Here is a 26,879-nt window from a genome sequence, read left to right on the forward strand (position 1 = left end):
GAGAAAAAGGCCACACCTGAAACTAATATGTCACTTACACCTCAATTAAAAAATTAAAAGTGAAGTTACTTGCGTATAACTATTCTAGAGTTAAAAATAGTATCTGGTCTCTGTTGCTGCTCAACTAATCGTTTTCCCTCATTTAAATTAATTCAGTCTCCCTTCATCTCAATCCACATATAATCTATATAGAGTTAAAATCCCAATACACAAGTTACCTCACCTCCCACCCTTTGAGGTATCCCTAGCCTTAATAAGAATTCGGGTTGTTTGGAAAGCCATATAACTTCGCCTTTGAATTTGTTTTCACCGGATTATGTTATTCTCTAGGAACTCAGTGCATTTTTTGGTGTCTCATGTATATTCATATTCTTTCAGTCCCTGGGAGCACAAATTGAAAAAGAATATTTTAAGGAGACGTAACACTAATTTGATAGAGTTTTTTTTTAACCTAACAACTTTCTGAAATATTTAATGCTAGCTAAATCAACATGTAAACTGTTTTTTTCAGTGACAGATTAATGAAGGGTTCTAATATACTGATTCTTCTGGTTCTAGTCATTATCTTCTATAAATATTTTATCATTTCTCTCGCATTAGTCAATATTTTTCTATGGCCTTTAATTAGTTCTCCAATTTCTGCATCACCCAATTGTTTGGCCACCCAAACACATTTTGATCAGCTAGAAGGAAGCCCTAAAAATCACTCACATATTCCTTCCATAGGTTTCAAGCTCTATTTTACCCACTGCCTGTTTATTATAACCACAACCTGCAATTATAAAGGGTTGTTATATTTGGAGCAGGCTTTGAAAGAGCAAATTATACCTTGTTCACAAGGTTGTGGGACTGGGGCACTTGATGTCTAGAAATAATGATGCCATAACCTAAAAGTTCTATTAGGTTTCTAGAACACAGCCAGCAGATTATGATTCTTGGGTTCCAGGTAGAATTCTGTAGCTCTGTAGGACAATCCTGGATCCATTTAATTATCAGCAGTTGTGAGCTGCTCTGAATCCAGCACTTGACTTTGATTCCAAACTAAGTAGTGAGCACTTGTCTTCCCTCCCCCATCTCCCCACAGACCAGCCTTTTCTTCATATCTTAAATTGCTGTAGAATATATCCAAGTTCTTCTATGGTTTTTCTTACTCTAACAATTATGCTCTTGATGACAGAAGTGGCACATTATTTAGCGTGAAGCAGTTCCTAAACCCATTAAACTAACTTTGGCTGGCTATGTATTTTTCACTGAAAGCCTACCCCACTCGAGATGTGAACAGCTTGTAGAAGCTGAAGGCTTTGTCTCAAGGTGTTCCCATCCTTAGGTACACCCACAATTCATGTCTTCCACTCAACAGCTTGATGCTATTTCATTCTTAACTAAAGTCTTTTTATAAAACGACTTGTCATCTTGACAGTTATTGGGCCCCTTGATCAATTTCTTCTAACCCCCAAGTTGATTGTGACCACATTTGCATGCCCCATTGGAGAAGGAATTACTGTCTTTTCATAAATCCCACAAAGCCAGTTATCTTTTGCCTTCAGCTTTGGAAACAATTAGTGTTGGGTTGCCAACAGATAAAGGAGTTAGCTCATGCTGCGGAATCGAGTCAGAGGGAAAATACTACTAGAATCACACTCAGCACAACTAGGTGCCGACACCACAAGAGAAACATATGAGGGAAGCATGGAGGTGTCTCCTTTCTCATCCTCACTCCAAGGCATAAACTCATTGAGGTCAATGAAAGATGGAATTTCTCGCACTGTGCAAACAGAATTATGATACAACCCTGCTGTAGTGTCTTGGAAAAGAAAATAAACAAGGGGGAGACACATTTGCTTCATTACAAAGTAGAAGGTGATTTGATTAAAACCTCACACTCAGTGAGGTACTAAAATAACAACAACTATTATCTCAGTCCCATGACTGAGGGGCCTCATGTGCATTGGTTGTTTTTTTTCGCTCTGGCAGTGATTATTCATACTCATACATCAGAAACTTACATACACCATTAGTTCAAAGAAAAAGAAACTGTATGATGTACCTTAGCATAACAGTGATGGCTTTATATTCAGGCCTTGGGAATTTCTTACATTGACTCCGGACCCATCAGGTGGGCTGTAGTGGATACACGGGTCACGCTAGACAGGTTTATCTTTATGCGTAATAACCTGACCTTATATGCATCTGTTGAACTGTAGGATGATTGTCGCCCATTAGCTCTGGTTTTCTAACATTTATTTCCATTATTCCCACAGACCTAGAGCTGGAACCACTCTGGGAATGACATCTGACGGCCTAACCTAAGCAAAACCGGAGCTCCCAGGGAGACAACTAGGATACTCCCTGCTTGTTATCAGCTGCAATAGCCTCGTACTATTGTTAATGTTAAGTATGATGATCTGTTAACAAAATAAATGGAACTACAATGCAAACCATAAATGCTACTGAGCATGATGCTACCATGTTGATCTCCAGCACTATTCCTGTGACCTTCACCAAGACACTACAGGAGGCAGCCTCAGCCTCACAAGGCCCTGCTTTTTTCTAGATTTGCTGTGTCCTAAAAGATTCACAGCATAAGCATCCACTTTACACTTCCCAGCACACTGAGCTCCATGCCTTGATCGCTTCTCAGGCTTAATAAGTACCATTAAGAAAAAGTTAACAGCCTTCTACCACAAATAGCCCAGAATAGCTCACTTCTTAAAGACAAATTTTGTTTTTAATTAAAGAAAAAGCAGCCTCCCTGAGGATACCTTCTTGCTCCCAGCTGCAAGTTGTACGCCATTAATTAGGTAGTATCTGCCTGGCAAAAAGAAAACCTCTGGAGCCTGAACAAGTTTATTGTTGCTAAAGACGAGTCCTCAGAGCAATTTATTGGGTCAGAGTTCTAAATACAATGATTTCAGCTGAATTCGATTTACTGTATATACACTATAAGATATTATTTCTATGTGCTTGATTTGCCCGTGGAAACTGAAGGTGTTCTAACTCAACAGATTTTGCTTTGCAAGAAAGATTATGTTTTCAGAATCAATGCTCCTCTGAAACCAATACAAGCCAAGGAAAGCCTTCTATATTTATAGTTAACTGCTTCAAGGAATTGAAATTCATCTCGTGGTAGATGTAGAGTTTTATGGTAGAGACGAAGCATGTTTTATAGCAAATATAACTGGAGTCATATTAACCAAAATCATCCCTGGTCCCCTCCCAAGATTCTAAGCCCCAGCAGGTTGCATTTCATTAACTAAACCAAGATCAGGTGCTCAAGACTTCAGCGGCCAAGAACTGGGAAAGCCAATGCCTGCTCCTTGCAGCTTCTGCAGCAGAATGTGCAGTTCTACCCTCCCACAAAGATTCCAAGAGGGAAAATTAACCTCAAACAGGGAAGTTCTTCAGGTGATTCCATGAAGTAAAAAAGCAACAACCTACCCATTTCACTTGTAGGCAGTATTTTAGACCTTTTAAAGTCTATTTTTTATTTCTAAAATTAACTTGCTGAAGCTTCAAAACCAACTCTGAGAAGTAAACAGCATTGATAAAAGATATGGGGTACAAGACTCCATAAAGGTGGGTGAAGGGCCCAAGGTAGCAGAGTTAGTAAAAAACAAAGACTTAGCTTTCATTTCTAGCACACCAGTCAAGACTCATAGGCATACTTGAAGAATGTGCTCACTGATCAAATTAGTTTTGGAATCACAATGTAGTGTACGTCCCTTGAAGAGTTACAACTTACGGTATACAATTTATTACTGTCTACATTTAACCAGTGATCTCATTTCCTTTCAATATGGCCCAGAATTATAGCTCCGTGAAATTAATTTTGATAACTTCTGCTCTGCTCTTATCTGAAACGTCACATTTACAAATTATTCATGAACTGCTTACAAACTGGTCCATTTTGGTCAAGTATTTTTACACCTGACTAGGCAGAACTGGGTGTTTTTTTTTTTATCACTAAGTATTCAATAAATATTACATGATTGGTTGAAGTAGTGTAGTCATGGTTCCCCTGGATATATTTTCCAGCAAACTCTGAACGCCTTTCACCATTTTTTAATATTGAGAATCACTGACCCAAATATTCCATCATTTTAGTACAAGAATCTTAAGTTTAGACTTTATACCCGTAATTATGCCTGGATTTCTTCCATTTGGTAGGAAACAGAGATTTTTTGAGAAGATATTGCCAGAATTTATGCTTATTTCCTAAGTGCTTCCCAACATTAAAGAGACGCTTCTGAATTTCCACCTACTACTGTCAACCATAGCTGACTTTACCGGTTAATGTCTATTATATAAGTTGTCCTCAATTTTTTATACCTTACATATCACCTTCCTCGAAAAACACTGGTCCTCATGAGAGAAACAAAGAAAACAATACGTTGTTTCTAAGAATGTAATCCACAAACTCCATCAGTCAGAGTTCCTCCAAGAAAATAATAGGAGATAGAGAGATTGATTTATTATTAAAACTGACTTACAGAATTGTGGAGCTGGGAAGTCCGAAGTCCGTAAGGCAGGCCAACAGCCTGGAGACTCACGCACGTTACAGCCTCGACAGAATTCTCCTCTGAGAAACCTCAGTCTTTGCTTTTAAGGCCTTTGCCTGATTGGCTGATGCCCACGCACATCATCAAGGATAATCTTTTTTACTTGAAATCAGCTGGTGGGAGAGTTAATCACATCTACAAAATACCTACAGAAACATCTAGACTAATGTATAACTACACAAAAAGGCACCATAGCCTAGCCAAGTTGACACCTGAAATTTAACCATCACACAAGCCTTCTGTTATTTTTGTGCCCTTTGCAAGGTTTAAAGTCTTTCAAGTTGCAGTACTAACATCCTGTGTTTTTCTGGATGCCTGAGTCATCCCACAGGTGATCCTTAAACCATCACCTGGGAACCATCTCCTTAAATGGTCTACACAGGATTAGTGTATTAATACCTAACTGGAAACTCTTGCAAAACAAAGCTTCTTTTCGTGGAGATTTAAATTTTAAAACATAAGGGAAAAGCTGTTCTATTATGTCAGTATGCAATATGCTCTAATGAAGTGAGAATTTAATCAACTTAACTGTTTATTTCCATTTAGTGATAAATAGCTAAAAATAAACAAGAAGACCCAGAAGGTTGTCTTTTTAGGCCTCTGGTCTCCCTTTTGTGTACCTCTCCCCACCACAGAAGTCTCATCCCCACCCATCCATAGACCAGTGATTCTCAAGCCTAGCTGCATATTAGAATCATCTGAAGAAGGGATCATCTGAAGGGAAACAAAACAGAACGGTGCCCAGGACCCCCCTCTCTGAGATTCAGATTTAATCAGTCTTGATGGAAGCTGCTAGCCAAGACTGCAAATCACTGCTCCAGAAGCATGGTACCTCACCCCACTTAGAAATAGGAAAGCTTCTGAGATCAACCCGTTAAGCACCAATTGGCTAAATGACTGATTGTACCGGAGAAGGGAAATTTTCTAACACTGCCTTATCTCAATCTGCTGTTGCATTTTGAAACTTCTGTCAAGTATAGAATGAAATTTTTGTCTCTCATTATAGAAAGCCCAGTCATAGATAATCAAGTCAAAAGATGGCCTTTCCCAGAAGCTATTTCATCCTTGTCCATTTCTTCCAGGATCTAAAGTACTCTTTTTCCCATTTGTCCAAGAAAGTACCTAATTGTTCTTTCCACCACATCCACCGGCACAAGACTCTTACTTTCATAACTTAAGCTTTTTTGGCAAATTCTGGTTTACATTTAATGATAGGACCTACTTACTCATCCATAGATCAGGGGTTGGAGGTTCCTATATTGCTTCTACCCCAGCAAGAAAGTTTCTAACAATGAATCGTGTGTCTGTGTCCTCACTCTTCAATTATCAGAAGCACAGATCTTTTTTTAAAAAATTATTTATTTATTTTTGGTTGCGTTGTTCTGTCCCTTGTATGTTGCGCCATGAATAGCCTCAGGAGGGCACGGCCATTTCAAATCAGTATCTTTACTGCCACCTTGTGGATGACAGGTATAAATGCAGATGGCTGTGGAGAAATCTATTCTAAAATCAGACATTAATAAAATTGATAGTATGTAGTCACCTTAAACAAGCTTACTTTAGAACAACATGAAAAGCTTGGAGGCAAGGTAACAACATACAGAATTTTCAACTTTTATTCTCAGAGATTTTAACTGTGTCAATTTGGCAACTTTGTGCACGCACACTAAATGATCCATCTAAGTTTTTCATTTAGCTCCTTAGAATGTTTAAAATTTTGAGAAGAAAAAGACCCGTTTTATCTCTTAAAAGATAGCAGTAGTGATAAAGTATATCTTCTCCATATTAAACTCCTTCTAAGATTAGGTTAAAAGATGTTAAAAATAGTAAAATACTTCACTTTTTACATACTGTATTACTTTTCAAAGGACTTTCCTACATTTATTATCTCATCTACTCTTCATCACCATCACATGAAGCAGATAATCCAGGTCCTAATACATCTAATTTACAGATAAAATGGGTTCAGGGAGATAAGCACACTGATAACAAGCTAACAGCAAACACTGATCTAACAATAACGAACACTTACTAAGCACTTTCCTTAAATCAGGTAGGGCACATACTGCTCTGTAATTGTGCCACTTATCTATTGTTTGTAACGTGTCACCCTGAAAGAGCAGCTTAGAACAATAATTAAATCATTAAATATGGTTACAAATCTGGGGATTGACTGGACTCAAAATTTCTCATATAGTTACAGTCAGGCAATGGCTGGGGCTGGGACCGTCTTGAAAGATCTTTTATTCACATAAGTGGCATGAGCTGGAAGGAATCAAACAGCTGGGGTCTGGAATAATGGGATTCCTTGGGCATCTCTCTCTAGTGGTCTATTCAGGTGGTCTCCATACAGCAGCCTCAGGGCAGCCAGACTTTGCAAGTGGTGGCTGAAGATTCCCAGAGTGAGTTTCCCAAAATATGATGGCATATCTAATCAACCCTCAGAAATCAGGCAGCATCCTTTCTACCACGTTCTATTCAACAGGCAGTGCAAAGATCCATCCAGTTTCAATGGGAGGTGAAATAGCCTGCATCTTTGTGTGTGTGTGTGATGAATGGAGTATCAAATAATTTGTAGGCATTTTAAAACCACCATCTACACATTAGTTTCATTGACCTCCATGAGGTAGGTACTACTATTATCCACATTTTACAGATGGAGAAGTTGAGGCACAAAGTGGTTAAATAACCCTCCCAAGGTCAACAACTAATTTACAGTGTTAGAATTGGAATCCAGATTGTTTGACTCCAGACGCTATACTCTTAACCTATATACATACTCTACTGACATTGAAATTGGTAGCTGGGTATACACTGGCAATACTGAGCATTTCACTATCAACTATAATTATCAGGTTAAAAAAAAGTGGAAAACCCTATATTTATACTTCTCTTTATCCCATTTCCAAAAGGAAATCAGATCTAGCCAGGCTATGTTTTGCAGAATACATTACCTTTTTGATACAGCCACTATGGAGAACAGTATGGAGGTTCCTTAAAAAACTACAAATAGAACTACCATACGACCCAACAATCCCACTCCTGAGCATACACCCTGAGAAAACCATAATTCAAAAAGAGCCATGTACCAAAATGTTCATTGCAACTCTATTTACAATAGCCAGGACATGGAAGCAACCTAAGTGTCCATCATCAGATGAATGGATAAAGAAGATGTGACACATATATACAATGGAATATTACTCAACCATAAAAAGAATGAAATTGAGTTATTTGTAGTGAGGTGGATGGACTTAGAGTCTGTCATACAGAGTGAAGTAAGTCAGAAAGAGAAAAATAAATACCGTATGCTAACACATATAGATGGAATTAAAAAAAAAAGGTTCTAAAAAACCTAGTGGCAGGACAGGAATAAAGACGCAGACATAGAGAATGGACTTGAGAACATGGGGAGGGGGAAGGGTAAGCTAGGATGAAGTGTGAGCGTGGCATGGGCATATACACACTACCAGATGTAAAATAGATAGCTAGTGGGAAGCAGCCACATAGCACAGGGAGATCAGCTCAGTGCTTTGTGACCACCTAGAGGGGTGAGTTAGGGGATAGAGATGGTGGGAGGGAGACACAAGAGGGAGGGGATATGGGGATATATGTATACATATAGCTGATGCACTTTGTTATACAGCAGCAACTAACACAACAATGTAAAGCAATTATACTCCAATAAAGATGTTAAAAAAAAAGATGTAGTACATATATACAATGGAATACTACTCAGCCATAAAAAAGAATGAAATGATGCCATTTGCAGCAACATGGATGGAACTAGAGATGATCATACTAAGTGAAGTAAGTCAGACAGAGAAAGAAAAAGATCATGATATCACTTATACGTGATATAATATATATATTATATAATATGTCATATATAATATAATATGTCATATAAAAATATGACATAAATGAACCTATCTATGAAACAGAATCAGAATCATGGACATAGAGAACAGACTAGTGGTTGCCAAGGGGGAGGGGGTTGGGGGAGGGATGGAGTGGGAAGTTAGGGTTAATAGATGTAAGCTTTTATATATAATGGATAAACAACAAGGTCCTACTGTATAGCACAGAGAACTATATTCAGTATCCTATGATAAACCATAATGGAAAAGAATATAAAAAAGAATGCATATATATATACACATACATATATATGCATTTATAAATATATATGTATAACTGAATCACTTTGCTGTACAGCAGAAATTAACATAATATTATAAATCAACTATACTTCAATTTAAAAAATATTAAAACTTAAAAGAGAAATAAGTCATGCTCTCACCTCTACAGTAAGGCTCTAGACAACCCACCTGGTTAAATAAAGAGGAGAGAGAATACGTCTTCCAAGTCCTTCAATATCCAGCTCTGGACTTTCTTTTTTACTTTTTACTTAATTCCCCTTTTTACTCAAACTCTCCTCAAGGTTTCCAGTGTCCTAATGACAGTGATAATAACATCTTATGTTTATATATTTTTTGACTATTTTCAATGCATTTGTGTTTTTATTAGTACATTTGATATGTTTATCCAGTCTCCAAATTGGGCTAAAAACCTTATGTTGATTTAATTTACTATTTTCTTTCCCAGAAACATTTGTTTTCTTAAAGAAATATACTGAGTGAAATTAGAAGCCAAAGGACTCAATATATAACTCAAATTTTAGAAACACATGGATGGGAGAAAATATTTTAGAACAGTAGACTCTCCAGGAGACCAGATCGCAGCATGAGGACATGTCTTCTCTGTCCATTTCTGAGGCCAACAAACCCCATAGGGGTCTTACCCATTCTTCCAAATTACCCCTGCCTTAAACAAAACCATCTCAGCTATGCTCCAGTGCAGTGCCCTGGAAAATGTAAGACACTGACCCAAATTCATAGAAATGTGTAAATAACTGAGACCACAGATACTTTGTTAAAAACAAATTCTGTTAGGAAAGGAATGAGGCCAAAGGCCATTAATGGGGGTGAGAGTCAAAATATTTAACAATTGATATGACATAGGTCCTGACTAATCAGAACAGGACACTGAACAGTAAGAACAGATGATGGCCATGAACAACCAGCAACTGGCTCAGCCATATGGGGTTGGGGGGGTGTCTATCTATATATTCCCCAAGGGAATATTCAGATGGACCCCCAATATGGCTGAGTTGTTCAGGAATGGAATAGCTGAAGGAGTTAGGAAAATCCTTGGAGAAGGAGAAGGGGCACCAAAAGATAGAGTGAAAGAACCTAAGATAAATTTTACTCATTTGGAAAATTCTAAGATCGACATATTTGTCATTGGCAGCGGCCATGCAGAATAGAACAAAACACTCCTAAGGTTGGGGAAATAATGTAAATAGAAGCCAAAGTCAAATGTAGACTTGTTGAGCGGAAACAAAATTATCAACATTTTAAAAAATTAATTTCAATATCAATAAACTGAGAAGTCATTCATAGAATAAATTTAGATATTATAAAATCAGTCAGATGAAAATAAGTTAATATAAACTCAGAGTAAGGCCAAAAGTGCTAGAAACTTAACATAGAAGGAAAAAAAATAAGTTCTAATCTATAATAAGTTTTTCTCATCCGGTCTATCATATATACAGCTCATTGCCATTCATATGTTCCCGGTTACGATACCTAATGTACTCAAGCTAAATCGACAATTATACTCAGCTGCTACTCTAATTCTAATGGATTGTTTCTATATAAAAAGCAGAGAATTAAATTGTGAAGGATCATCAGTTTATTAACTCAAAAGACAGCAATGATGAAACCTGTGATTAATTTTGATTCAAATAAAATCAATACTCTCATCAGCTGGCAATTATATAAAGTCAATTATATAATTTTTCATTAGCACAGCTGCATTTTAAAATTGCTATTGCTCTAAGCATTTCCATCGTTATATAATGCAAACATTGAGGAAATTTTTTCTGACACGTTAAAAATTTTTAAATAGCACCGTTGGGACTTCTTTGGTGGCGCAATGGTTAAGAATCCGCCTGCCAATGCAGGGGACATGGGTTCGATCCCTGGTAGAGGAAGGCCCCACATGCCGCGGAACAACTAAGCGCATGTGCCACAACTACTGAGCCTGCGCTCTAGAGCCCGCGAGTCACAACTACTGAGCCCATATGCCACAGCTACTGAAGACCGTGCGTCTAGAGTTTGCGCTCCACAACAAGAGAAGCCACCACAATGAGAAGCCCACGCACCGCGACGAAGAGTAGACCCTGCTCGTTGCAACTAGAGAAAGCTCGCATGCAGCAAGACCCAACGCAGCCAAAAATAAATAAATTAATTAATTTTAAAAAATTTAAAAATAAATAAAACAGCACCGTTATTGCCAAAAATTTAGCATCGATCACTGTTCCTGAAAATAGATCTTCCAGAGCTTTCTTCTATTTCTTAGCTAATTCTGAAAAACAACCATGAAGCCAGGGTGTGCTATGGTTTAAATACTTAACTAAGAAAAAGAGACTGTTCTCTCAGGAGCACCTGTCCGTGAAACCAGTCCCTGCCTCCACTCCTCTGCTTAAATTGATGGATTGTATAAAGGAAACACCAGACAAAGGACCAGACTTCTACCCAGAAACTCAGGCTATCAGAGCACATTACCCACAAGATCTCCATGCCTTCGTTTGTGCTCCAAGTGCAATGAGGCCATCACTAGTCACCATCATCTATTTCACAAGCATTTGAGCACAGGAAGGGTGATAAATGACCAGTCATTTGAACTCCACTCTGTCTGACTTGCGTACCTATGAGATTTGAGCCTTTTCTGCTACTTTATATGAAATACGGTACTGTTGACCCCACCCAATCAGAGGTTGATTTGTGCAACTGCTGGTTCAGAGCATAATCTTTACAATATAGGAACAAGGTCTATACCTTGCCCTCTTCACCCTCCCGTCCTTAATGAAAGATTCATCTTACCCATGGAATAAAATGCTAAGAACATCAGTGATGTGGAATTTTCAGGATTGAGCACTTTTTTCCATACACAGATAAGTAAACACATCATTTGATTTTAAAACTGGTCATAACAGAACTTCAAAACAACTGTACTATCCACACTTAGTGAGGTTTTGTTAAAAGGTGGCCTGTTTCCCCAGTCATCATCCACATACTTCCCAGCCTTGTTTTAAGTCATTCCTTTCTCATTTAATAGCTGGGCTGAGAAAGAGGGAACTTGTGATTCTTATCTGCACTATCAAGTAGAACAGAAAGAAAAGGCATTTGCGGGGAGATGTCTTTCTTCTCAACATACACAGTTCATTTTACTCCTCAGACAGAAAGCTCTACCTTATACCGTGTGAAGCAACGACTATGCCTCTTTAGAATTTAAATGAAAGGAATTCTATTTTTTTCTTCAAAGCCTGAAAGCAACACTAGTTCTTGACCAGGACCTCCCTTAGACCTGGTATACAAAGCGCCAGCTCTGAGCATCACACCTTAAAGTGTCCTGTTCTAGCCTTCGTCCAGCCAGGACCCTCCCCATGGAGCCAGGCATCCAAGGGGCCAAAGGGATATGCCCACCCAATAATCCATTTCTCCTCCTTCCAGACCTCACTCTAGGACCCAGGATGCCAGAATTCCTTGCAGAATTCCAGCACCTGCACAGGTCTCCAGGCAGACCACACTGTCAGCAGGCCAAGAGGCAGCTGTTTGCAGAAGATGCGGACACGGTTTAGACACGTGGGCCAAGGTCTGCACGTGCGTGTAAATGAGATCATCAGAGAGCTGGACAGATTCGAACTGGGAAGGAAACAGGGACAGGCCATGGGCTGGAGGCAGGCTTTCTGCATTCTGCCAAATTCTAGTACAGAGTTTGGAGGCATCTAAGGATTTTAAACTTAAACCTAGATTTTCAGGTTGTTATGAAGGTATATTTGCCAAGTGAGGAGGATAGAACACACTTTATTTATTTAACAGCTTGTCAGCTTGATTTCAAATTTTCAAATATTTCGACATATGCAGTGTGGACCTCCATTTGGACTCTTACACCTGGGCCTGCAGTTTCAGGTCAGGTCTGTATTTTGCAGGTACTAAAATGAATCAAGTAAGTGACTTCTTCCCTTTCTCCCCCCACACAAAAGCAATACTTAGCTGCCTCATCCAAACAGGCTTAACAACAACAAACTGCACCCAGGCTTATCAGGATGGTGACTTAAAGCAGCTGCTGGCCTTCTCTCCAGAATCAAGTCTGGAAACTGTGAAAGAAAATGAACATGATTTGAGGAACTAAGAACCATAATAATCATAATAATTATGAGAATCCTTGGAGAGTCTGAAGGCTGGAGGATCCCCTAAAGGCTATCTTGAAATTGGGAACATCGTGGAGAGGGGCATTGAATTGTAGTGGATTCATCCTTGGGCAGAGGAAGCTGGAGGAAAGCTTCTAAAATCTGCTCATGCACTCAGAAAAGTTTAAAACTCTAATAAAATCATAAAAGATAGCCTGAGTAAGTGAAAAGACAGTCTATGCTCCTGCAGTGAATGACTTGCTATCATAAAAATATCAATTCTCTCCAAATTTATCTATAAATTAAATGCAATCACCATTAAAATTCCAGATGAATTTTTTATCAGTCACTCAAAATCTTTATTTGAAAATGGGTGTAGAAATATAAAGTCTACAACAAAGAAGCCTAAAAAAGAAAGTGTAATGTGTGGGAATGTGCATAACCAGATATTAGGACATAATACAAATAATAAACAGTGTAATAACATACAAAGAGTTAAACAGAATAAAATAGAAATCCAGATATACATGGCAACTTAAGACATGATAGTAATGGCACCAGAAATCAATGTGAAAAGGTTGGATTATTTTGGATGGTGTAGAATTTTTTAATTATGTAGAAAAATTGAATTGAAACCCTATCAAACAGCACATGCAAAGTAGACTACGTGCAAATGGACTAAATAAAGTAAAAGATAATTCTCTGGAGTTAATAAAAAATGTAGGTAAATATATTTGTAACATGGAATCAGGAACTACCTAATAAAAATTCAAAAAAGACAAATCATAGGCAAAATGTTGATGTTACAGAGTTCTGTTCAACAAAGGATACCACGGTAAATTTCACAGACAAAGAATATATTTGCAAATCTAAAACCAGCAAGGCATTAAAATTTAGAAAATATGACAAAATCCACAAAGAAAAGAATAAAAATGCATCAATCAAGTGAATAGGTGAAGCACAGGGAATTTTTAGGGTGGTGAAACTATCCTGTATGATACTGTAGTGGTGAATAAATGACATACATTTTTCAAAACCCATAAAAATGTACAAAACACAAATAGTGAACCTTAATGTATGCAATTCTAAATCTTCACCTAGAAGGTCGAGGATCCCAGGAAAGAATACAGACTAAGACAAGAGAATCTAACCGTATTACACATGTATGAAACAACTTCACTGAAGGGATAGAGGGAGAAGATATCAACCTACATACCTTGAGAAATGAATGAAGTCTGTAGGACTAAAGGCAAAAGGAATTGCACATAAACACTGTACTCCAGTTGATAAAGTTATTTCCCATGGGGATACAAGTTAACAATTCTGATACTGCTATACATGTATTCTGGAAGTGAACAATTAAGTGGATGGAGGTTAGTAGGAGCCAGGTCTCTCACTGTTGGAGAGGAAGTTTACAAATAAGTGAGGGGGGAGGCAGAAATGATCAGTGCGGTAATGGATTAGAGTTGAAGATACAAGTAAGACTCATGTTTAATTTAAGGTAGATACAGATGGCCACACACAGAAATACTTATACATGTGTGTCTATACAGGGGTTAGTTTACACACATATATTTGCTTGCTCTGTCACCTGAGAAGGCCTAAAGGAAACAACAGTCCAGGAGCAATGAACACACCTAGCACCCAGCTCTTTGTTTCTAATGCCATTCTCCAATAAAGGGATCTCACAATTCTTGGAGAACTTGGCTATTCTAGGACTGGTGAGGAAATATTAAAAATCAGCCTGGAGACCCTTGTAGTGCTAGGAAGAATGAAAGTGCTCAAAAAAAGGAAAAAAGAAAAAACACAAAGGTTGGGGTAAGTCAAAGGGACACAGGAGCCAATGTAAAGAGTTTACAGTGGTGAAGTCTGGAACAAAATAGATAAAATGGTATTGGATTATAACCCAAAGTGTAAAATAAGTGTCCATAAATTAGTCCATACTAATATAAATAAATGATTGCATAAATTAATAAATAAGAGAGAAGAATTAAAACTCCCCTGCAAAAGCATTTCAAATAAGTTATGTAGATGCTCCTTCCTTAAGTACGGACTTTGCATAGTGAGTTCCTTCCAAAAAGGACAATATGGAAAAAGAAGGGGAAAAATAAACTTCACAGTGGAGAAGTCTGAAAAACACTCTTCAGCCAGGAGATCAAAGTCAACATTAACCGTGATAAACTGTGTAGATAGTGTGTACCCTTGATGTGATGGAATGAAAATGAAACTTTACCTCTGGTGTCTTCCTCTTAAAAATCCATAAACTCAATTTATTAATGAGAAAAACATCAAACAAGTCCCAATTAAGGGACATTCTACAAAATACCTGGACCAGTACTCCTCAGAATTTTCAAGCTCATCAAAAACAAGAAAAGTCTGAGAAACCATCACAGCCTATGGAGATACGAAGACGGAGTGTAACGTGGTGCCCTGTACGGGATCCTGGACCAGGAAAAGTATGTTAGGTGAAAACTAAGGAAGTCTGAATAAACTATGGTTCATTAATTCCAACAATTGTAACATACTAATGTAAGATGTTATTAGGGGAAACCTTATGGGGGTGGGGGAGGGAATACGGAAACTCTGTACTATCGGCTCAATTTTTCTCTAAATCTAAAACTCTTCTAAAGAATAAAGCCTATTAATAAAAGTGTGGTTTATTGGTGAGGAAGCCCAAAAGGCTTACAAGCATGTAAAGAGATAGTCAAACTCATTAGTTATCAAAGAAATGCTAATTAAAACATTAGTGAGATATCACTTTACCTCTGTGAGACTGAATGAACTTGGAAAACTGGATAATGCAGGCTTTGGAGATTTGCAGATAAAGGAACCCTCAGTGCACTGCTGGTTGGAGTGCAGCCTGGTGTATGTGTTCTAAGAGGCCATTAGTCACTTACATATAGGTACAAACTCTGACTCCATATTCTGTTCCAGAAAATAGATAGATCTCACATGGGTGCCTAAGAGAATATGTAGAAGGATACTGTTGTGGAAACAGAGTAAAAAAAAAAACTGGATATCCAGCCCTAGCCTAGAAGAATAAACAGGTAGAACATGAGGGATGCACACCATGGAATATTACACAGATGTTAGAAACATCAGAAGATGTACATATAGCAATGTGCGTGGATCTTAAAATCATAGTGCTGACAAAAAATACAAGAAATGCAATGACATTTTTACACATTACCATCTACATAAATTTAAAATGCATACATGCAACACAAAATTTTGTATTTAACAAGAACAGACACAACGAAAGTATACATAGGAAGCACATAGAATGGTTACTTATAGGCAAAGGGACATGTGGTATGAGGAATGGGGATAAATTAAATAAGAGCTGGGCCTTACATGAACCAAAGAAGAGAACATGCATTAACTGAGGAGTATGATTATCATTCACTAACCTTCTGCACTTGAGATCCAACAAGAAAGAAGAAATATTCTAGCTCAGATATGGAAAAAAACATTCTAGCTCAGATATGGAAATGAGGTCTGAAATCTCAAAATCTTATGCCAGGACTTTATCACTCCTACACACGATGTATAGTTCAGGTCAACACTGTCTTTGGCTTTGTCCAAGGCCTCTCCCATGGTCTATAACAATAGTTGAGGGAGATGGGGAGGATATGATGTGGTATCCCAAGGAATTCTCCAATGTAAATCGTCCAGGTCTTCTGGGCCAGGCTCAACCTGTCATTAAGACATCATTCCCAGGCACCAGTGGTGCCTGTAGTCTCCTGCCCAGGGACCAGTTAGCCAAGAACTAGGCCAGAACTTAGCATTGTCTGTATGCTGTTGAAGAGTAGCCTACATTGTCATTTACTCTTGTGATGTCAAGCAATTCAAACAATTACAGAAGAAAAAAAGAAATAATCATTCCAGCATTAGACTAATTTGCATCCTGCTGTGGTAGCCTAGCCCCCGCATAGTACAGAGCAGAGTCAAATTTAACACATTCACAGAAAACCCTGTTCTTTACAAGACACTGAAGAACTATTCTCCAAGGAACAGAATTAGTTCTAAATGGTTAGAATGGGGATTAGTTCAAGAGAAATGTTATGTGAGTCATGACCCCACTGAGCTAAGCTAGACTTAGATTACTTCAAGATCTCTAACTAGAGCCCATTAATAAGAATTATTTTAATAGCTGAAAATTATTGTTTACTATATGCCAGGCATTGTTCAAAACACTTTAACTGTGCTATCTCATATTCACACACTCACACAAAACAAACACAGAAACCTCTATGAGATAGGTTCAATAATTATGCCAATTTTATAAATCAGGAAACTGACACATAGGGAGATTAAGTGACTAGGTGAAGGCTACCCATTAGTAAGTTGTGGTGGAGCTGGGATTCAAAGCTGGGTAATATGACTCAGAGCCCATGTACTCAACTTGTACACCCCTGTCTCTGCCCCCTGGGTCTGGTAGTTTAGGAAGACCAAATTCTCTGAATTATGCACAAAGGTATGATAGAAGAAGTTGTTCATGGTTTGGTCAGAAAGGCATTTTCTACCTATGTATTCTAATAGCCAGGCTCATTTAATATATTTTTGTCTGGATCCAAAGGTTTTTGTTTTTCTTTCTTCTTTCTTTCCTTCCTTCCCTCCCTCTTTCCTCTCTCCCTCTTCCCCTCCCACCCTTCTCTTTCTCTCTTTCTTCTGTCATTATAAAATTGCTGAAAATGCGGTGGAATTTTTATTAATGTGTCCAGCATACTGCAAAATTGGAGGTGATAACAAATAAGACATTTGATAATGGCTTCCACCTATGAGAACGGCTTGGAGAAGTTAGAAAAGAAGTAAAATTTTTGTCAAATCTCCAATATTTCACATATAGACAAGATCATCCCCCAAAACACAAGAAGCGCTTTTTCCTGGTAGAAGTCTGTGTTTCTCTCTCTCCTAGCTCCACTGTGTTTCAAAAGAACACCACTAAATAAACAGTTCTTAACTCCTCCAGATATTCAATACATTGTTTGAGGTAAAGGAATTGAAGAAACAAACTAGCAAACGTGAGGAAGAGAGAAGAATCCACCATTTTAAATTACTGTCCATTTCAAACATAGAGACAACAAACCGGTTCTTAAATATTTAAGTTTATCACGGTAGATCTTGTATGCTAGCTGACATGCAAAATTAAGTTATCAAAAGTAGAAATAAAAATCTGCTTTTGAAATAAGCATCATTGAAACTTATTACATAACTCCTCTACTGCTATGACTACAATAGCATAAAGTGTATTTTATATAATGGATGCTGTATACTCTATTATGTGTACTTTACTAAACATTTTTTATTTTAGTAACTTTTTGAAATACTGACCAGGCAGTCTACTGCCATCCAGCGTACTTCTAGGCTATTGTAAGTTATCAAGGGCCCAAGAAATGGAAAATTATTCTAATGTTAACCTTAGAAAACAGATTATAGATACAGATGGAGGTACAGACATAGCCATAAAATATACAGATATAGAGATATAGATGAATATCCATATTACATACACCAGTTTTTCCTTCTATTAATATAACTAAGAACTGACTGCCAAAATGGGAAGTTGAATGACATTATGCACTTAAAGCTTCACAATACTTCAGGCAAGTACTTTCATTCTGTATTCTGTGAATTGAAAGGAATCCTTCTTTCCCATTGGTGGAGTACCAGAGAAAAAGAACACTAAATTGAAAGCGAAGAGACCAGAGCTTTATCCTCGTTTTGCCACCATCATATTGTGTGACCTTGGAGATTTCATTCAATCTCCCGAAACTCCCATCTGTAAAATGTTGACAATGGACTATATAACCTCTATAATTCTTTATTCACCCCATATTCTCTGACGACAGTATACTGTGTGTGTGTTTGTTGCTGCTCTATGCCCAGCAACTGAAACTTTTTGAAAAAATTACTCAGTTGACCCACTAGATGGTAGCAGATTCCTGGTATGATTGTAGCAGCCAATTCAACCTTCATAACACCGTGAATTCTAATATCAAAGAGTTAATGGGAGAACTTTTCCTTGGTCATCAAAAAACTGAGTTTTATTCAGCTCTGCCATTTATTACTATGATCTTGGCCAAATGGGCCTTTTGGGGTTTCTGACTACCTACCATTAAATCAAAGGGCATCTTCCAGATCTAAAACTGTGATGTGAATATCCTTACCATAGCAAGAACAAGATAATGTTAAACAGTGATGTCCTCTTTTTCTACCTTGAGCCATTCAAACAGTTTGCATTTGACACAAAGAAAAATTCCATTTTCTATCCATGAGACCTTGGGCAATTAACAACATTTTTGTTTGCTTGTCTGTAAAATGAAGAAAATAATAGTATCTCTAAGGGATATTGTAATGAGTAAACAGATATGACAAGTAAAGCGGCTAATAAATGTCAGCCATTTTTAGAAATTATTGTTTATTAATTATTATGTTTTCAATTATTATGATTTTGTTCCATGGCATTTGGACTCCCTCAGACCATTATTCCTACCACCCCTCTCTCCTGATATTTGAAGGTATAAGCCAGTGACTTTAGGCTGACTCTTATTTATAGGTTCAGAGTCTACACAGAACAGCACACGGGTCCAGAGATACCTCATGGAATCCTCTTCAGTCTAAGTTGCTGCAAATAGTTCTAGGCCTTGGATTTGTAAATCCTGAAGAAATCTAGGTGTTTTGCCTTAATCAATCCTCACTAAAACTCCTTGAAAGAGCCCTCAGGTCTGGAGTTGTAGCCTGTAGTCTTTTGGATTCCCCTTTAAAGAATGGGGACTCAACCTGAAGGCCTCCAGGTAAACATGGTGGACTTCCAATCTTAGCAAAGCACTTCAAAGACTAGTAACTCTGAAAGATGCCTAACCTAGATTGCAGAAGCCAGTGTATCTGGTTCCTTCTTGAACTGGCTCTGATGATTATTTACCACAATCAACAATTATATTGCTTCTAAATAAAAATTACATATTGTGTGACAAGAGTTACCATATTCTCTTAGGTATTTGTTTAAATTCTTGAAGACAGGAAATACATGAAAAGGCCAAAGGTATCAAGTCAATGGAAACAAATAAAATCCCTAGGATCCACTGTGCTTCTTTGACCTCATTAGCTATCATCACTTTGAAAATATTGGATGTTATAACCTAGCAGAATTAAAGTGCAAAGCAGAGCAAAAACTAGCTTTAGTTACTAGTACGAACCATCCCTTTACCCACTCCACCTCTTTTTCCAAAGAAGCCTGCAACAGATTTCTCTGGTTTTCTTTTTTCTTTCTTTTTTTTTTTTTAATAATTCAGTGTTTAGCACATATTTTATTTAGCAGGAACATAGGTGTATGCTGATAACTTGTTCTGTGTAACAGGGTGAGTCCAGTCAAGATATCAGTGCCAACAAAGAGTGATGAACCAGAGAACATGGCCTAGCCAGGCAAATGCCATGGAGGATGTAGCACAGCCACTCAAGATCAGAACAGGCGATGAGAAAGCAGAACCAGAGATGAGCTGGGTCTAGAAATATCTAGCACCCTTTAGATACTGGCAGGGATGAGACAAGAATGTAAGACTTAGGAGAACTCCGAGATCTGAGGCTGCCAGGGGTGATGAAGAAACCAGAAAAAAAACCACCTGTGGTTACCCCTTAAATGAGGCAGTATTAAGAATCTATCTGCTTCCAACACTGGTTCTTTATTCACTGTAGACTCCTCAGGGCCTTCAAAAAAGGCAAGCAAGACTAAACATTTCTTAAATGCATATCTCACATTTAGAAAGAGTAATGAATACAAAATAGAATAAGAGGCAAAGAAGAGAAAAGGCTGGCCTCCAATTATACTTTTTAGCTCAGGAAAAATTCTGCAGATGCAGACCACACTGCACTGAGCTCATTGAGGGTAGAGACTGAACCTGGCTTACCTGCTTTATCACTGGTGACTAATCTGGTGCTTGGCATACCTGTGCTCTCAGTGAATGTTTGCCTTCATTACTGTTGTTGTGGATGATACAACCGAGTATATACTGAAAGCAAAAGCTTGTGATAATGTCCTGTTGAGACACTGAAGTGCAGAGTCATAAACTCCCTGATCTTTAGCCCTTTCCTGACTTTTAAGCTGAATGTATACATAAGCGTACAAAAGAATTCAACCACCCCAAACAAGAACTAAAGCCAGGATCTAGGCTTCCAAAGGATGTAAACTCCCTGCATGCCTAGTACAGTTGACAGCCTCTGGCACTCTGAATGCCATCCCCGCTAATGGTGAGTTCTTTAGAATTGCTTCATAAACATGGTACAATTGGCAGGAAGTCAGAAGATCTATAACCCATGTCTGGTCTTGGCATCTACCAGCTGTGTAACCTGGAGCAAGCCATTTAATTGGATTTTTTCATACGTTAAACTAACAGTCTAATTTCAGCAATAATAGTCCATTTCAGCAATATTATTCTGATTCTGAGCTGACCATGAAGAAGAGAAAATTGGATTCAGCAGGGTGAGCCAATGTTCCTGATCTTTATAAATTCTCACACAGTCTTTTACTCTCCCTAATCCACATACTTTTCAGTGTGTGAACAACTAAACTGCTTACAGGAGATTTACTGATGACATAAACACAAGGAGGATTCCAGCAAATTACATGTAATCATCTTTCTGTGTGCTTTAGAGCACTGTGAACTCTCACCATTTCAATATGCTCCTGAATTGGTTAACTAACAACCTAAAACAATTGTTTTTGAATACCTTAAAGTGAAGCTATAAAAATATAGGCATCCTATACTTTATCCTAGAACTTTTATAAGCAATGGCCTTCAAGGTTACTACAGATGTCACATGAAAATGATGACAAAATTAGCAAATGTGACAAATGAAGCCATCAGTGACTGGAAAAATAGGGCAATGGAGGTGGAATTCTATGATGCTCAGTTGGCACTCTTGTGACACTGAGTCTTATGGTAAACTGTGTCCCCGAGTTGAAAAGAACTCCAATCACTTAATATGTGGCCTTCAAGGCTGCCAGTATAGGGGGTGGGGTAGAGGGAAAGGGCAGAGGAAAATGAGTTCAGGAGCTGAGGCAGCTCTGGGTGAAGTTATGAAGAAGAAGCTGTTTAGCTTCAATCTTCATATAACCCTCTCATCATCATCACCATCCCAATAGGGAACTAGTGTCCAGTTGCAAAAGTTTATCAGTTCAAAGTGCATTGCCTTCCAATGTAATAAAAATGTTCTATTCAGTTCCAGTATGGAGTAAGATAGAATAAACACATCCTATCCTGTCTCTCCGACTGAATGTAGCTAAGAACCTAGACAGATTGCATGAGCAGCTATCTGAAGACTTGGAGCAGATGCAGCAGGAAAGATGATGAGATTGGAGTACCTCTGAAACAGCAGTGCATTTACCTTTCTCTACCATTGGTATCCCATGGCCTCAACTCCAAGCAGCCCAAAACCCAGAAGTAAGCCTCAGTGAAGACAGAAATAGTTCCAGCAAAAACTCTTTAGGCTTGAGAAGTGGGTAAGGGGTCACCTAAAACTCTGAAGGAGGGGAAACTTCCTCTCCACTTGGAAGAGTTATGGTCCTAAGACCTAAGAGAGTGGGGTGAACCCTCACTGTTTTTCTCTCCATATATCTTTCAGCCACCAATCCACAAACACTGGTGGAGTCATGAAAAATGCCTGGCAGAGCAAAGTAAATCAACTTCCAGCTTTCTGGCAGCAGGACTGAAAAGGGGAGCCTCGGGTAACTGGAAAGAAATAGGGAAATCACAGATAGGAAGGAGTTCAGGAAAGCAATACTATAAAGTTGGCTGTGAACTCCTGGGCTCACCCCCAAGCTGTACATGCATGGATCTGACCCTAGTCAGCATAGGAAAGACTCTGAGAACTAAGCTAAGAGTTAGATCATTGCTTATGTCTCAGACCTGCAACTGAATAATACACACACAGGTCAGATCAAAACAGGGCTGCGAAGACTTTGAAAAGAGGAGTGAAAGAGGGAATATCATGACAGAATCTGCACACACTGAAAGAAAAAATAGGGGATACTAGGCAGAGACCTACGCACATAAATTTGACATCATAGATGAAATAGACTGCTCAGAAACCACAAACTATCTAAATTCATCCAAGATGAAACAGAAAACTGGAATAGTATTACAAGAATTAAGGAAATTAAATATAGAGATATAAACATTCCAAACAAGAAATCAATAGAGCCAGATTGTTGCAATGGTGAACTTTACCAAAGCATTGAAAGAATAACACAAATTCTACACAATCTCTTCCAAAAATTAGAAGATTAAGAAACATTTTCCAACTGATTTTGAGGCCAGCATTACTCCTATACCAAAATGAGACAAAGACAATACAAGAAAACTATAAGCCAGTATTCCTTATAACATAGACGCAAAAATCCTCAATAAAATGTTAGCAAATTGAATGCAGCAATATATATAAAAAGAATAATATACCACAACTTAAGTGGGGTTTATCCCAAGAGCACAAGGTTGATTCAATATCGAAATTCAACAAATGCAATCCACCATATTAATAGTCTATAGAAAAAAACCCCACAAAATTATATCAGTTGATGCAGAAAAGCATTTGACAAAATTCAATATCCATTCGTGATTTAAAAAAAATCTCAGCAAACTAAGATGAAAAGGCAACTTCCTCAATGTAATATTACTAACATCATATTTAACTGTAAAAGATTGAACGTTTTCCTAGAATGGAAACAAGGCAATGATATGACTCTCACCACTCCTATTCATTATCATCTAGAAGTCCTAGCCAATGCAACAAGGCAAGAAAAAGAAATACAATGTATGCAGATTGGAAAGGAAGAAATAAACTCTTTATATTTACAGATAACATGATTGTCCATAAAGAAAATCTCTAGTAACCTATCAAAAGGGGGGAAAAAGGCTCCTAGTACTGATAAGTGACTTTAGCAAGGTTGCAGTATACAGAGTCAATAGACAAATATTGATCATATTTCTATATACTAGCAATGAACAATTGGAAAGAAATTCTAAAAATACATGATTTATAATAAGTAAAAAAAATGCAATACAAGGTATAAGTCTAACAAAAGGGATCAGACTCTGAGACTCTCTATGCTGAAAACTACCAATGTTGATTAAAGAAAGCAAAGAACACCTAAAAAAACAAACAGAAAAAAACAAAAAAAAAACTGGAGAGACATACCATATTCATTAATTGGAAGACTCAATGTAGTAAAGATGTCAATTCTCCCAAACTGATCTACTCAGACTTATCCATGCTTCTCATATCATTAAAGAAGCAGAGAAGGTACAAAGAGAAAGATGAGGCAATGAAAATATGAATATCACAGTCTTGCAAATAGCAGATATATTAGTTTTCCATTGCTGCTCTAACAACTTAGCACAAACCTAGCAGCTGAAAATAACAGAGAGTGTAATTTCACCATTCTGCAGGTCAGAAGACAAAATCAAGGTGTTGGCAGGACGGGCTTCCTTTCTGAAAGCTCTAGAGAAGACTCCTTTTCCTTGCTCTTTCCAGCTTTTAGAAGCCATCCACATTTCTCGGCTCATGGTTCTATTCCTGCATCATCAATGCCAGTCACATTGCATCTCCCTGTGCCTTTTGTCTGTAAATGTATTTCCTTCTGACTCTCCTGTTTCCTTCTTCCATTTTTAAGGACCTTGTGATCTCATTGGGCTCATCCAGATAATCCAGGACAATCTCCCTATTTTAAATCCAGCTGATTAGCACCCTTAATTCTTTTTTGTTTTGTAACATCATATTCACAGGTTCTGGGGATTAGGATGTGGACATCTTTGGGGAAGGGCATTATTGTACCTACCATAGTAGACTTTATTAACTGATTAATTTTAAGAATCTGATGAGGAATTTTAAAAGATATTGAGATGTTTAAGACAAAGCTGAAGCTAAGGAAGGGTTTCACACGGGACAAAGAAAATATTTATATATGACTTAAAGTTGAAGTGTTTTTATTTTGTTCTTATAAGTTCTCCTTATCTCATTAATACTACCCAGAAGGTCAATAACTGTTTTAGGTCAATAACTCCATAAGCATGAGGTTGAATTAGAAGTCCATTTGGTGTCCTGTATAGTTAGGAAACCAAATAAGTGCATCACATATTGTAAAATATAAGCCTAAACTGAATTTTGAAGTGCATCTTAACATGATAAATGTAATCAGAGAACACAAAAAGGCATTACTTACTGATGTACCTGGAATAAAATGAATATAATTTCATTAGTAGAGAAAAACTTTGGAAAGTAATAGAATAATGAAAAGTACCATAATAACGAAAAGTATTCTTACACAGTTTGTGTTCTTCAAGAACAATCATTTGATTAATCATATAACTATGACCTTATAGGATGAGTGGAAGAAATATTTACAAGGACAATATCCTTGGGTTGATAATAAAAATATCTCCATCTGGCAATAGCTAATGAGAAATGTAATCTAGGATTCTACTAAATAGAGGACGTCTATATTGCTTTTAATAAACTATATTGACAAGCTCCGTGTTAGTACGTGTACTCCTGGTGAACAGATGCACCAATGATTCTCAGCATTTCTTCCACAGTGAGCATTCATGAGAGATGATGACACTCATAAATGCAATGGACATAAATGACATTTAAGCTCAATTCCCTGTATAGTATTTCTGATGCCACCTCTTTTTCTCCCACTCCAGGTGATATAGTTAACAATTTGAGAATTAAATTCATGTGATTATAGGTATAACTAGAAGAAGCCCACTAGCTTCTTGGCTTCTCCCTCCTTTAAAACCTAAATAATTACAATCTGGGCCTCCATTACGCATGGCTACACAAAGTCCAGACCCCTTTACAAGTCCTGAGACTTTGCAAACAGAGCTTATGCTCTCCTGGTTGTGGCTATGCCAGGCTTCCCCACCATTTTTCTCCATCCCCACCATCTCATAATTACTCCCCATGCTAGTGAAGTTGTCTCTGCTCTGTGTCACTCCAAAACTAAACACCACTTTCCTTTCTCCAAAACACAGCTGACACAGGGCTTTGTTCTTCAAAAGACTTCATGGAAGGAATTCTGCTATGATACAAGCTACCCTCTGTCAGGAATCTTTGTCTGTTTTACCACTGATGTATCTTAAACACCTAGAATATTGCCTAGCACATAGTATGTGATCAGTAAAAGCCTGTTGAATAAGTGAAAAGTTTGTGGGAAAAGGTAACTACAGTGAAAAAAAAAAAAAAAAAAAAGATAGAAAATACAACTCCTAAAACCCATCAGTCATTCCTCAGCTCTCAATTAAATTCCTAGGACACTTTCACTCTTCTTACGGCCAAAACCCCATCTTTGTTCTAGCTTCCCAGGAGAAATCAAACAAGTTAACCCCATAATAATCTTTCAGAAATGCTACTGTGACCACAGAAAACACAGTGGTCATTGTTTTGTGGAGTAGTTGGATTTCTTTCATTCCAAATCCAGCATTCCAGAATAGGATTTTATTTTACCTTTGCATAATCAAAGATTCATGCAAATGTTTACTCCCAAAACCAAAACTCCTTCTCTCTCAAACATGATAGGTTATTCATCTTTAGCAATACAAAGTGTCAGTGAAAGCTTTGAAGTCCCAGGCCTTTTTCCTTAAATACTTCAAAGAATCCATATCAGTTCCCCACCTCCTCCATCCCCATCTCGCTTTGCATACACACAGCAGTCTGGAAAATGGAAAGTGTTTCCCAGTCTACCCTAAAGAAAAGGAAAAATGTGTCTCTGTTTATGGAATCACAGAGGTCATTCCTTCCCCCTGCCCCAACATACACGTGCAAAGATGACTCTGATATCCTCTAATTGTTTTTATTAAAAAATATAAATCATATGCAAACACTTTATAATGATTGTTATTAGTACTGTATCACTAGTGATCTTTCCTCACAACCAATGGTCCACACCAGTGTGTCATGACACTTCAGATGAAAGCACAAAATAATAATTATAACCTAAGGTCTTCACTCTCCCAGGTTTGTTTCCAAACTTATACATGGTGCAAAAGGAGTATTTTCCAAAA

General features: G+C 37.7%; 1 protein-coding gene and 1 long non-coding RNA gene across 2 annotated transcripts in view; both read left to right on the forward strand.

The window, feature by feature from the left end:
* GC (GC vitamin D binding protein) overlaps window positions 1-2,441 on the forward strand; it is a 38,799-nt gene extending 36,358 nt beyond the window's left edge. Inside the window, exon 13 of the mRNA XM_004283566.3 lies at window positions 2,262-2,441. The gene's annotated coding sequence lies outside the window, so the exon portion shown is untranslated. The remainder of the gene's footprint in view (window positions 1-2,261) is intronic.
* LOC125964348 (uncharacterized) overlaps window positions 1-26,879 on the forward strand; it is a 725,473-nt gene that overhangs the window by 121,604 nt on the left and 576,990 nt on the right. The gene's annotated exons all lie outside the window — the stretch shown is intronic.

Source organism: Orcinus orca, chromosome 4 (assembly GCF_937001465.1).
Source record: "Orcinus orca chromosome 4, mOrcOrc1.1, whole genome shotgun sequence".
Lineage (NCBI taxonomy): Eukaryota > Metazoa > Chordata > Mammalia > Artiodactyla > Delphinidae > Orcinus > Orcinus orca.